Raw genomic sequence first — 14,232 nt, forward strand, 5'->3', positions numbered from 1 at the left:
GAAAACAATCGCATCTCTGGCAAGGTAAGAGAGTGAAAAAAGTTTCCCCCGACCCGCCTTCCCATACATAAAACAAAAAGACAGACTGTTGACGAGGCTGCCATCGAAGCGCCACCTGGTGGTAGATAAAACTGTAGATAAAACTATGAATGCTGATATATGATAAACGTTTAGTGCAAGATAAAGTCCAGTAAAGTCCGATTAAAGATAGTGCAAGGGTCTCCAATGAGGTAGATAGTAGTTCAGGACCGCTCTCTGGTTGTGGTAGGATGATTCAGTTACCTGATAACAGCTGGAAAGAAACTGTCCCTGAATCTGGAGGTGTGCGTTTTCACACTTCTGTACCTCTTGCCTGATGGGAGAGGGGAGAAGCCAGGGTGAGACTGGTCCTTGATTATGCTGCTGGCCTTGCCGAGGCAGCGTGAGGTGTAGATGGAGTCAATGGAAGAGAGGTTGGTTTGTGCGATGATCTGGGCTGCATCCACAACTTCATGACAGACTACATCAGCAAGTGTGGAGAGGCTTGCTTACAAAAGAAGATGATACCTGTGTTCCCCAACCATGGTGATCCATGAGGTCCATCCACTACCAGGTGAAGTCCATGTCTGCAGTGGTCAAGACATCTATCCACGACGTTTACAAGCCCATTAAAGATGCCAGGTGGGAAATATGGATGAGGCTGGTGCTAGAATAACTACAGGGACATCCATAGATTGTGGCAAGGCTTGCACGCTCCAACGGGCTCCAACGTGATGCTGGACATTATCGCTGGTAACAATGGGACCTTCCCCAACAAGCCCAATGCATTCTGCTAGTGTGGCACGGCGGCGCAGTGGTAGAGTTGCTGCCTCACAGCGCCAGAGACCCGGGTTCCATCCCGACTACAGGTGCTGTCTGTACGGAGTTTGTACCTTCTCCCCGTGACCTGCGTGGGTTTTCTCCGAGATCTTCGGTTTCCTCCCACACTCCAAAGACGTACAGGTTTGTGGGTAAATTGGCTTGGTATAAATGTAAATTGTCCATCGTGTGTGTAGGGGTGTGTTAATGTGCTGGGGTCACTGATCGGTCTGGATACGATAGCCTGTTTCCGTGCTGTATCTCTAAACTAAACCCTGCGTGGGTTTTCTCCGGGTGCACCGGTTTCCTCCCACACTCCAAAGACGTACAGGTTTGTAGGTTAATTGGCTTCGGCAAAAATTGTAAATTGTTCCCAGTGCGTGTAGGATAACGCAAGTGTGCGGGGATCACTGGTCGAGCGGACTCGGTGGGCCGAAGAGGGCCTCTCCTTCTCTCTCTCTTCTCCCCCTCTGCCCCACTCTCTACCCCCTCCCTGTCGACGTTAACCTCCCCCGCGCCCGGTGTCAGCTCCCTCCCCGCCCGGGATCAACTCTCTTTTCAACTTTGAAAAAAAGTTTCCCCCTTTCTATGACCCAACTATGGACGCTCGTTCGCTCACGGCCGTCCAGCTGTTGACACTTCCCGCCCGCCTTCACCCTCTCAATTGTCGGCGCCCATCAAACAACAGCCCGCACCGGCACCTACCCCCTCCCCCCCCCCCCAGCAGTGTCCGCCCGTTAACCGCACGGTCCAACTGTTGCCGATTCAATTGTCAATTGGCCTGTGAACCGCCGCCAGCTGTTCGAGAAGCGAACTACGAATGAATGACCGTTGGTGAAGAACCTTCTGGAAACCAAAGATCCTATAGCGGAGCTCCTCTATAATCTTTGCTGGAAACGGTTCCTTCCCAGCGGGCGACGCTCGCTCATTCACCAACCGCAACTGTCAGCGCTCGTCCCCCCCCCCCCCCCCCCCCCCCCCCGACCCGGCGTCAGCTCCCTCCCCCACTCACACCTGTCCACGTCCGTTAACCGCACGGTCCTGCCGTCGACCATCGCTCCCGAACAACTGTCCCCCGCACGACCAACTGTCGACGATCGCTCCCGCCCAATCCACCTCAGCCGTTGCCGCCGTTATTTTCCCGCTCGCGTTGCCCGCTGGGAAGAAGCTGTTCGTTTCCAGAACGTTCTCCACCAACGGTCATACATTGGGGAGTTCGCTTCTCCACAACGACGGACTCCGGAACACAGTTCGATAAAAAAACTGGGTTTTCTGCCCTTTTTATTTTTGTTTGTTTTGAAATCTTTTTATTTTTGATTACATTCATTATTTCGATTTACACCACTTTTCAAAAAGGTAAAAAACGCTTTTCTTTTTTTTTCCAAACGTAGACGTTTTTTCCAATAATTGGTTCTTGGTCCAAAATATTCCAAATGGAATTTAAACTATATATTTATTAAACTGTTATTTATATTTGAATAATCCTTTTTGAAAAGATGATTGCATAACTCAGTAACAATGTTACAAACATTTGAGATTTAAAAAATCAAGTCTGTAATTTATCCCATCAGATAAAGCATAAAAATAAGTTTAATTTGACACCTAATTCACTTTCATACCTTCAGTATTAAAAAAAGTTATGGCCATTTTCATACTCAGAAATTAGCATCTTGTTCCCTATTGCTTTTCCATTGACTTAACTCAAAAGCTGTGATCAAGGACAGTCAAAAGCCCATAACTTTATTAAAATTAAGAGATTAAATACATTTTCAGTTATTATAGATTGAAGCATTCCTATTAACACACGCACTCTCCTTCTCATTGTCGGTCGACCCCAAGGGGGCTATGGGAACTTCACTCGCCCCTCTCCAGGAACTATACATCAGGAGGTGCAACTCCAGTGCCAATAAGATCATGGGAGACCCCTTCCACCCATGCAACGGACTGTTCCAGCTGCTACGTTCAGGCAAACCCCTCCGTTGCCATGCTGTGAGAATGGAGAGGTTGCGAAGGGGTTTCTTCCCGGAGGCCATTAGGACTGTAAACTCCAATCTCACCAGGGACTAACTTTACTGTACCACTCTACTGCTTTTTTTTTAATTGATGTTTTTTTCCCCTTTTCCTTCCGCCCACCATATTTAATATGTAAAGAATATGTGATTCTGTTCCATTCTGTTTGTAGTTTGTTTGGTTGTTTGTTTGTTTGTCTTTTTGCACAAAGTCCGCGAGCATTGCCACTTCATTTCACTGCACATCTCGTATGTGTATGTGACGAATAAACTTGACTTGACTTGGCTCACTCACTCACCCAAGCAAAAACCCCCCAAAAAACCCAAATCATCGTAACATTGTAGAAAGGATCAAAAAGCCTTTGACGAGGTCCCACACAAGAGATTAGTTTAGTGTGCAAATTGACTTGGATCGATGTGTGTGTGTGTTTGTCTATTTGTTTGTGCACTTGAACGAGAAAGGAAAAGAGCGAGGAGGAGAGTTAAAGAGAGAGAGAGCGAGAGAGAGAGAGTGTGTCCCCCAGTGGTGGGAGAGGGTAAAAAAAGCCTACGGCACCTGGTATTCCCAGGCGGTCTCCCATCCAAATACTAACCAGGCCTGAGCCTCAGACGGGATCGGGCGTGTTCAGGCTAGTATGGCCGTAGGCAGAGAGTGGCCACACTAAACGTGTATTTAACACACGCACTCTCCTTCTCATTGTCGGTCGACCCTGAGGGGGCCGCCCGACATTCACTGGACAAGGTGAGAGGCGAGAGGCACGGCCGAGAGTCCCCGACCCTGACCCCCCCACGCAGCAGCAGCAGCATCTCACTCACTCTCTCACCCACTCACTCACTCACCCACCCAAGCATAAAGCAGAAAAAAAACACAAAATCATCGTAACATTGTAGAAAGGAACAAAAAGCCTTTGATGAGGTCCCACACAACAGATTAGTTTAGTGTGCAAAATTGACTTGGATAGGTGTGTGTGTTTGTTTGTTTATTTATTTATTTGTGCACTTGAACGAGAAAGGAAAAGAGCGAGGAGGAGAGTTAAAGAGAGAGAGAAAGAGAAAGAGAGAGAGAGAGAGTGTGTGTCCCGGTGGTGGGAGGGAGAAATAAAAGCCTACGAGACCTGGTATTCCCAGGCGGTCTCCCATCCAAGTACTAACCAGGCCTGAGAGCTTCCGAGATCAGACGGGATCGGGCGTGTTCAGGCTAGTATGGCCGTAGGCAGAGAGTAGCCACACTAACATGTATTTAACACACGCACTCTCCTCCTCATTGTCGGTCGACCCTGAGGGGGCCGCCCGATATTCACTGGACAAGGTGAGAGGCGAGAGGCACGTCCGAGAGTCCCCGACTGTGACCCCGACCCCACGCAGCAGCAGCATCTCACTCACTCTACTTCTTCTTCTTGTAGGATTCCGGCAGTGTAGACGCTGCTAAGCGTATTACTGCCCTCCACAGGTCAAAGTTTGAACTAAATCCTTACATACAGTCCTGTAACTTGCAGGAATTGAAGAACAGCCCTGGAGATCAGTTGATGTTTCTCACTGTGTCCAAACAAAGATGAAACAGAAAAAGCCTCTACTCCAAGTCCTGTCAGTCTAACAAACAATACTTTTCTTTCTACCCTGTACTTTTTACATTCTAGGAAAACATGCTTAACTGTCTCATTACTCCCACATTCACACAAGCCAGAAACATGTTTCCCTACAATGCACAATAGTAATTTAACCCACAGTGTCCCAACCTCAATCTACACAGTTTAACTGAGTCCCTACGGGACAGAGATGTACAGAAACATATTTTCCTAACTTCAGATTGTATAGAAAAGTAGTGTCTACCCCTGACTTCCATTTCCCATCCTCTCTGCCATTCTTTTGTTAAGCCCTCTTTAATTATTTCTCTCAGTTCCACTCTCCCCAATAATACATGGATATCTATTTCTCTTCTTAAACTCTCCTTTGCTATGAGATCCACCTGCTCATTCCCCCTCACCCCAGCATGCCCGGGAACCCAGCAAAAAGTGATGTTACACGCAAACCCAATTCTAGAAAACACACTCATGATTTCATTTAGAATGTCAGGACGAGCTTTAGATTTCCCTACTCTTAAAGTTTCAAGAGCAGCTGCAGAATCAGAACAGATAATGACTTCACTAAAACTGGCTTCCTCAATCCACCATAGAGCCCATTGAATTGCCATTAATTCAGTCGTGAGAACAGAGCTTCCATCAGAAATGCGCCAGCCAAACTTCAACCCAAGCTGCTCCACATACACTCCAAACCCAGCTCTCCCACTAACTGGATCTTTAGATCCATCTGTAAAAACAATCAAAGTGCTCTCACTGATTGAATTAAGATATTCCACTATTCTTGGAGTCACCTCGCGCTTATCTTTTTCCTGAAGAAAAGAGAAAGGAAAAGAGCGAGGAGGGGGAGTTAAAAGAGGAGAGAGGGTGTCCGCTCGGTGGATGGGAGGGAGAAAAAAAAAGCCTACTACACCTGGTATGCCCAGGCGGTCTCCCATCCAAGTAACGTAACCAGGCCTGAGCTTGTCTTAGCTTCCGAGATCAGACGGGATCGGGCGTGTTCAGGCTAGTATGGCCGTAGGCAGAGAGTGGCCACACTAAACGTGTATTTAAACACACGCACTCCTCCTTCTCATTGTCGGTCGAACCCTGAGGGGAGCGCCCGACATTCACTGGACAAGGTGAGAGGCGAGAGGCACTGCCGAGAGTCCCCGACCGTGACCCCGACCCCACGCAGCAGCAGCATCTCACTCTCTCACCCACTTAGATTCCGAGATCAGACGGGATCGGGCGTGTTCAGGCTAGTATGGCCGTAGGCAGATAGTGGCCACACTAAACGTGTATTTAACACACGCACTCTCCTTCTCATTGTCGGTCGACCATGAGGGGGCCGCCCGACATTCACTGGACAAGGTGAGAGGCGAGAGACACGGCCGAGAGTCCCCGACCCTGACCCCGACCCCACGCAGCAGCAGCAGCATCTCACTCTCACCCACTCAAGCATAAAGCAGAAAAAAACACAAAATCATCGTAACATTGTAGAAAGGAAAAAAAGCCTTTGATGAGGTCCCACACAAGAGATTAGTTTAGTGTGCAAAATTGACTTGGATAGGTGTGTGTGTGTGTGTGTGTGTGTTTGTTTGTTTATTTATTTGTGCACTTGAATGAGAAAGGAAAAGAGCGAGGAGGAGAGTTAAAGAGAGAGAGAGAGAGAGTGTCCGCCGGTGGTGGTAGGGAGAAAAAAAAGCCTACGACACCTGGTATTCCCAGGCGGTCTCCCATCCAAGTACTAACCAGGCCTGAGCTTGCTTAGCTTCCGAGATCAGACGGGATCGGGCGTGTTCAGGCTAGTATGGCCGTAGGCAGAGAGTTGCCACACTAAACGTGTATTTAACACACGCACTCTCCTTCTCATTGTCGGTCGACCCCAAGGGGGCTATGGGAACTTCACTCGCCCCTCTCCAGGAACTATAGGGTGATTTCACGAAAGGTCACTGGAGCGTAAATCCCCACTCACGTGACCGAAAATTTAAACTGGGGGACAAGCGTCACTTCCGGTACATGTTAGTGAATGGGAAAACACGCACTTTCACACCCATTAAAAACATCGAAAACGGCCAGTTTTTGAGCTGCAATTAAGTGAGCCAGTCGGGGTGACCGTGAGGAACAGCTACCTAAATTTACAGTCCAAAAAAAAGATAGAAACTCAGGTAAATACAAGAGGGAGCTGAAGGTGTAAAAACGGCGGAAGTTGATTGCGGACATTTTTCGTGGAGATTTAAAGATCCAAAATATCGGGAATTATCGCGTTTGCTCGCTGCATTTCATCAAAAGTGGCATTATTGGCTTTGTTATCTTTATTCATTTGTTAGATGAAAAGTATTAAAAGTTAGAAACCCGTCAGTAAAATTGCAAAATCGCCCATGGTTCTCGGGTGGGTTTTAACATGCAAAATAAAAACGCTTCTGAAGCTCCATTTACCATTTAAATAATCGTAAACTCTCAATGCGTTTGGAAATCGTTCTAACTGGGACATGAGAGAATAAAACACTCTTGACTTACTCCGCTAATATGTGGGAAAGAACTAGTGTATGGGTGATTGGTGGTCGGCGTGGACTCGGTGGGCTGAAGAGCCCGTTTCCACGCTGTATCTTTAAATTAAACTAAAGACACTAAAACCAGAGGGAGTCTAAAGAAGGGTCTCTACCCGAAATGTCACCCAATTTCTTCTATCCTGAGTTGCTTGCTGCTCCATGGAGTTCCCCCGCACAATTAAAGCATGGAATAGTCTTCACCCTACCATAGTTACCCAACCAGATGCAACTACATTTTAAGGTACCTCTTTTTTTCCCCAAGGACCCATTTTTGCTTAAGTCCAAGTCAAGAGTCAAGAGAGTTTTATTGTCATGTGTCCCAGATAGGACAATGAAATTCTTGCTTGCTGCAGCACAACAGAATATGTAAACATAATACAGAACAGGAGATAAAAGTTCACCATAGACCATATATATACACAATAAATAAACAGATAAAATGCAATAGGCTGTTATTGTTCAGCCCTCTACCACCTCCAGTTTAAATTCCATTTAGAATATTTATGGAGGACCAGGAAACCAGAAGCAAGAGTTACTCCAGATCCAGGGTCAGGGAATGATTCTGCGTTGGTTTTCAGCGCTGGCGGCGAGGCAGCGACCGGACAGCAATGGCGGCCAAATCTCCCACAATTCAAAGCGAGGGAGAAAGTGCCCAGCGCCGACCAGTTGCCGTTGCAGTGCGCATGCGCAGGGCGGCCGATGATGTGCTGGCCGTGGTTGTGCGCATGTGCAGGGGGAGCACGTGCAGGCCGCAGCAATACGCATGTGCAAGGCGGCCTGCCGTGCTGGCGGATGAGGAGCGAGCGGAGTGCAGAGACCCGGCAGCCCGGATATGGATAGCGGGGGGAGACGGAGAGAGAGTGTGGGGGGCCGCCCAGAGTGAACGGCAGGTGTCCTGCCTTGGCTAGAAGCCCCTAGATTTCGAGGCCCTAGGCTTCAGCCTATGAAGCCTAGTGGTAAATCCGGCTCTGCGAGGCCCCCCTAGATCTCGAGGCCCTAAGCTTAAGCTTGTCTAGCTTATTGGTAAATCCGGCCCTGATCCTCAGAGACACTCTGAATTCCCTCAATTGCCTGAGGTGGTAAAGGCGCTGCCTTGCCTTACTCACGAGTGCTGCGGCGTGTGATGTCCATGTCATATCCTCAGAGATGTGGACTCCCAGATATTTAAAACAGCTCACCCTATCCACAGTATCCCCATTTATCCTCAATGGTGTGTACGTCCTCGGATGATGTGCCCTCCTAAAGTCAACGATCAGCTCCTTAGTTTTTTTGATGTTCAAGAGGAGGCTGTTGTGCTGACTCCAGAGTGCAAGATCAGCCACCTCCTCCTGTGGGCCTTCTCATCGTTGTCTGAGATCAGGCCCACCACCACAGTGTCATCAGCAAACTTAATTATTGAGTTAGAGCTGAACCTAGCCACAGTCATGTGCGCACAGGGAGTACAGTAGGGGGCTGAGGACGCAACCCTGGGGCGATCCTGTGCTCAGGGTGAGGGACTTCGATGTATTCCCTCCCATCTTGACTACCTGGGGCCTGGAGGTGAGAAAGTCCAGGGCCCAGGCACATAGGGGGGTGTTGAGCACTAATTCCAGCAGCTTCTCGGCCAGTCTGGTGGGGACTATCGTGTTGAAGGCTGAACTGAAGTCTATGAACAGCATCCTCACATAGCCCCCCTTCTGGCTGTCAAGATGAGAGAGAGCGGTGTGCAAAACCTGGGAGACCGCATTGTCCGTGGATCTGTTTGGACGGTATGCGAACTGTAACGGGTCCATGTTGCGAGAGAGGAAGGTGCAGATGTGTTTCTACTAGCCTCTCAAAGCATTCCATGACTACCGAGGTGAGGGTCACCGGACGGTAGTCATTCAGACAGGCTGGGGAGGCATTTTTTGGTACCGATACAATGATGGATTTTATGAAGCAGGCAGGGACCACGGACTTGGCCAAGGAGAGATTGAATATTGTAGTGAGCACCGGGGCTAGCTGCGTAGCACAGGAGTTGAGTACTCGCCCCGAGATGCCATCGGGGCCTGCAGCTTTCCTCGTGTTCACCCGTGTCAGAGCCCTCCTCACATCGTGCTCGGACAGCGAGAATGTGTGCACATTCCTCCCTTCAGCTCCCATAAACATCCACCACAGTGACTACTCCACATACCTCACTGAGCCGAGAAAAATTCAATCTCTCCCTTCTTTGTCCTCCCGCGGTCGGGGGCCTCTAACCTTCCGTTGACGGGACGATCTTACTCCCGTAGCGGGCAAGGTAGTCGGGGCGATCAAGCTCCTGCATCGGTGGGGGAATCTCAGCTCCCCCGCACTGGGCGATCTACGCCGGGTCGGGGCCAGTCGATCATTGTGCGGCTTCTGGAGCTTCCCGACGTCGGTCTCAACCCAAGACTGCGAGCTTCTTGATTGTAAAGTCCGCAGGCCGCGGTTGGAGCGTTGATCCCAGGCAAGGGATCGGGTCCGATGGTAAGTCCACGGCCCCGCGGTGGGGCTCAAAGTCAGTCCCGAGCAAGGCCTCCGGCTCCACGATGTTAGGCCGTAGAGCGATCAGAGATACGATCCGGAAAACAATCGCATCTCTGGCAAGGTAAGAGATTGAAAAAAGGTTTCCCCCGACCCGCCTTCCCATACATAAAACAAAAAGACAGACTGTTGACGAGGCTGCCCTCGAAGCGCCACCTGGTGGTAGATAAAACTGTGTAGATAAAACTATGAATGCTGATATATGCTAAAGGGAATAACGTTTAGTGCAAGATAAAGTCCAGTAAAGTCCGATTAAAGATTAGTGCGAGGGTCACCAATGAGGTAGATAGTAGTTCAGGACCGCTCTCTGGTTGTGGATGGATGATTCAGTTGCCTGATAACAGCTGATAAGAAACTGTCCCTGAATCTGAAGGTGTGCGTTTTCACACTTCTGTACCCCTTGCCCGATGGGAGAGGGGAGAAGAGGGAGTGGCCAGGGTGCGACTGGTCCTTGATTATGTTACTGGCCTTGCCGAGGCAGCGTGAGGTGTAGATGGAGTCAATGGAAAGGAGGTTGGTTTGTGCGATGGTCTGGACTGCGTCCACAACTTCACATCCGGAAGTGGCGGCGCTGCCCTGGCAGCAGCGGCTCACCTGCAGTCCGTTTGTTTTTGCTTTTTTTGTGTTGATTATTTCGTTTTGGCTAGTCCAGTTTTTGTTTTTTTAGTTTGTGTTTTGGGGGGGGGGGGTTGAAACGGGGCTTGCTGTCTCTCCCTGCGGGGGAATGCGACTTTTTTGTCGTATTCCCCTTCTCTGCCTCCGTCTGCGCTGAGGCCTAATGGCGGAGCTGGCGACCTCGAGGCTCAGGAGGCAGAGCCCGCCAGGACTCACCCTGGGCTCGCTCTCGTGAGGACGGCCCGGCTCGGGGCTGGAACAGGGCTTCCGTGAGGGGCTGTGACGTTCCCGGGGGGCGGCCTGGTCCGAGGAAGGAACGGTGCTCCCGTCGGAGTGGCCGAGCTCGGGGAGGTGCGGCGCTCCCAGCCCGAGAGAGGAGTGGCGCCCATGTTTGGACGGCCCAGCCCAAGGGAGGAGCGGTGCCCATGTCGGGGCCAGCCCAAGGGAGGAGCGGCGCCCATGTCGGGGCTGCCCGGCCCGAGGGAGGAGCGGCGCCCATGTCGGGGCTGCCCGGCCCAGCCCGAGGGAGGAGCGGCGCCCATGTCGGGGCGGCCTGGCGCGAGGCTGAGACAGTAACGGCACTCACGTGAGGGCGATCCGGCTCGGGGCTGGAACGGTGCTCCGGTGGCTGGGATGGCGTTCTGGCGGCGGTGACCTGAGTCCGGGGTTCGGCCGCGGGCCAGCGGCTGTGTCAGCAGGACTGGTGGACAGCAGCTTCGACCACCCCGGGGCCGCGGTGTTTGAGTTGCGGGATTGTTTGCCACATTGCCCGGTGGGGTATCGCCTCAGCGCAGAGAGAGAAGAGGAGGGAAGAGACTGCAGCCCTAAGAGTTTTGCCTCCATCACAGTGAGAAGGTGCTATGTGGACTCACTGTGGTGGATGTTAATATGTGTTTATTGTTGTTTTTTTTATTGTATTGTATGTATGTATGACTGCAGGCACGAAATTTCGTTCAGACTTCGGTCTGAATGACAATAAAGGAAACCCTGTAAACCCTGTAACGACAGACTACATCAGCAAGTGTGGAGAGGCTTGCGTACAAAAGAAGATGATACCTGTGTTCCCCAACCATGGTGAACCATGAGGTCCATCCACTACCAGGTGAAGTCCATGTCTGCAGTGGTCAAGACATCTATCCACGACGTTTACAAGCCCATTAAAGATGCCAGGAGGGAAATATGGATGAGGTTGGCGCTAGAATAACTACAAGGACATCCATAGATTGTGGCAAGGCTTGCACACTCCAACGGGCTTCAATGTGATGCTGGACATTATCGCTGGTAACAATGGGACCTTCCCCAACAAGCCCAATGCATTCTGCATTCTACTAGTGTGGCACGGTGGCGCAGTGGTAGAGTTGCTGCCTCACAGCGCCAGAGACCCGGGTTCCATCCCGACTACAGGTGCTGTCTGTACGGAGTTTGTACCTTCTCCCCGTGACCTGCGTGGGTTTTCTCCGAGATCTTCGGTTTCCTCCCACACTCCAAAGACGTACAGGTTTGTGGGTAAATTGGCTTGGTATAAATGTAAATTGTCCATCGTGTGTGTAGGGGTGTGTTAATGTGCTGGGGTCACTGATCGGTCTGGATACGATAGCCTGTTTCCGTGCTGTATCTCTAAACTAAACCCTGCGTGGGTTTTCTCCGGGTGCACCGGTTTCCTCCCACACTCCAAAGACGTACAGGTTTGTAGGTTAATTGGCTTCGGCAAAAATTGTTAATTGTCCCCAGTGCGTGTAGGATAACGCAAGTGTGCGGGGATCACTGGTCGGAGCGGACTCGGTGGACCGAAGAGGGCCTCTCCTTCTCTCTCTCTCCTCCCCCTCTGCCCCACTCTCTACCCCCTCCCTGTCGACGTTAACCTCCCCCACCCCCCGCGCCCGGTGTCAGCTCCCTCCCCGCCCGGGATCAACTCTCTTTTCAACTTTGAAAAAAAGTTTCCCCCTTTCTATGACCCAACTATGGACGCTCGTTCGCTCACGGCCGTCCAGCTGTTGACACTTCCCGCCCGCCTTCACCCTCTCAATTGTCGGCGCCCATCAAACAACAGCCCGCACCGGCACCTCCCCCCTCCCCCCCCCCCCCCCCCCCCCCCCAGCCAGCAGTGTCCGCCCGTTAACCGCACGGTCCAACTGTTGCCGATTCAATTGTCAATTGGCCTGTGAACCGCCGCCAGCTGTTCGAGAAACGTACTACGAATGAATGACCGTTGGTGAAGAACCTTCTGGAAACCAAAGATCCTATAGCGGAGCTCCTCTATAATCTTTGCTGGAAACGGCTCCTTCCCAGCGGGCGACGCTCGCTCATTCACCAACCGCAACTGTCAGCGCTCGCCCTCCCCCCCCCCCCCCGGCCCGGCGTCAGCTCCCCCCCCCCCCCCGCCCGGCGTCAGCTCCCTCCCCCACTCACACCTGTCCACGTCCGTTAACCGCACGGTCCTGCCGTCGACCATCGCTCCCGAACAACTGTCCCCGCACGACCAACTGTCGACGATCGCTCCCGCCCAATCCACCTCAGCCGTTGCCGCCCGTTATTTCCCGCTCGCGTTGCCCGCTGGGAAGAAGCCGTTCGTTTCCAGAACGTTCTTCACCAACGGTCATACATTCGGAGTTCGCTTCTCCACAACGACGGACTCCGGAACACAGTTCGATAAAAAAACACTGGGCTTTCTGCCGTTTTTTATTTTTGTTTGTTTTGAAAATCTTTTTATTTTTGATTACATTCATTATTTCGATTTACACCATTTTTTAAAAGGTAAAAACGCTTTTCTTTTTTTTTCCAAACGTAGACGTTTTTTTCAATAATTGGTTCTTGGTTTCTTGGTCCAAAATATTCCAAATGGAATTTAAACTATATATTTATTAAACTGTTATTTATATTTGAATAATCCTTTTTGAAAAGATGATTGCATAACTCAGTAACAATGTTACAACATTTTGAGATTTTAAAAATCAAGTCTGTAATTTATCCCATCAGATAAAGCATAAAAAGAAGTTTAATTTGACACCTAATTCACTTTCATAGCTTCAGTATTAAAAAAAGTTATGGCCATTTTCATACTCAGAAATTAGCATCTTGTTCCCTATTGCTTTTCCATTGACTTAACTCAAAAGCTGTGATCAAGGACAGTCAAAAGCCCATAACTTTATTAAAAATTAAGAGATTAAATACATTTTCAGTTATTATAGATTGAAGCATTCTGAAACAAATATGAAACAATCTTACTTGGATGACCTGAAATTAAAGCATATAATTAGTTAGTTACCTAATTGTAGCTAATTACAAAATTCAATTACTAGATCTAAACATCTATCCATTTCTTAAGAAATGGTTAACATTTTTAAATAGCCTAAGTGTCCAAATAACATTCACACAAGAATTCATAGTATAACATGATTTTAAAATCTCATTGTCATGAATTCATAGGCCAAATGGAAGGAATTTAATGTTTAATTCCCGTAAATAATGGCCATTTTAATCATCTTGCGAGTGGGTTTTTGTTGAACGCGATCGATTGGAACGTTGCGGTTTGCGGTGAATTTGACCACATATCGGCAGGAAAAACACTGCCGGTTCGTATGGGGCCCAAATCACATTTTTACAACGTGAAATTTTGATTAAAGTCATCCTAAGAAGCAAGTTTATATGTAAAATAAACGACTTCCCTTGCTTTGTCCCATACGTGAGATCCGTTCCGTTGCCTGCGTTGAAAGTAGCTTTTTTATTTTACTCCAGCGCTGAAATTGTCCCGCGGGGGGTGTTTTTTTTTATTCCGAGACCGGCAGTCAGAAGGAATTTTCAGCATCACGTAGAAACCCGAGAAAATATATCTCGGACAGGCAGGAGGAACCGGCATTTTAATCCAGCCCCCCTCCTCAAAGGCCAGTGACAGAACTGCAGCGCCGCTGAAGGTAAGTTTTGTAACATACCTAATAACTGTTTCAAAACTTTGCGCTTATTTGATCCGCTGATTTAGACTGAAATTGCTTTTCTTTAATTTACATGAAAAAATTAATTTTTTCAAAAATTGCTTCTTTTGAAATGTTTATATCCCCACTGCTCTCTCCTTTCTATTTACTTTTTCAAACATTGCCGTTGTTTTCTTTTCCGTTAATATCCCCGCTGCGATCTATCCTC

At 49.3% G+C, this 14,232-nt stretch overlaps 1 non-coding gene and 2 pseudogenes across 1 annotated transcript; all 3 read right to left on the bottom strand.

Moving 5' to 3' along the window:
• Positions 1–3,949: 3,949 nt before the first annotated feature.
• LOC116973819 lies at positions 3,950–4,061 on the bottom strand (annotated as a pseudogene).
• Positions 4,062–5,324: 1,263 nt separating this feature from the next.
• On the bottom strand, positions 5,325–5,446 carry LOC116973816 (annotated as a pseudogene).
• Positions 5,447–6,108: 662 nt separating this feature from the next.
• On the bottom strand, positions 6,109–6,227 carry LOC116973912. Its single transcript, XR_004412192.1, has one exon. It is a non-coding gene; the product is annotated as a 5S ribosomal RNA (ribosomal RNA).
• Between the last annotated feature and the right edge of the window lie 8,005 nt (positions 6,228–14,232).

This window comes from Amblyraja radiata, chromosome 5 (genome assembly GCF_010909765.2).
Source record: "Amblyraja radiata isolate CabotCenter1 chromosome 5, sAmbRad1.1.pri, whole genome shotgun sequence".
In the NCBI taxonomy this organism is placed as follows: domain Eukaryota; kingdom Metazoa; phylum Chordata; class Chondrichthyes; order Rajiformes; family Rajidae; genus Amblyraja; species Amblyraja radiata.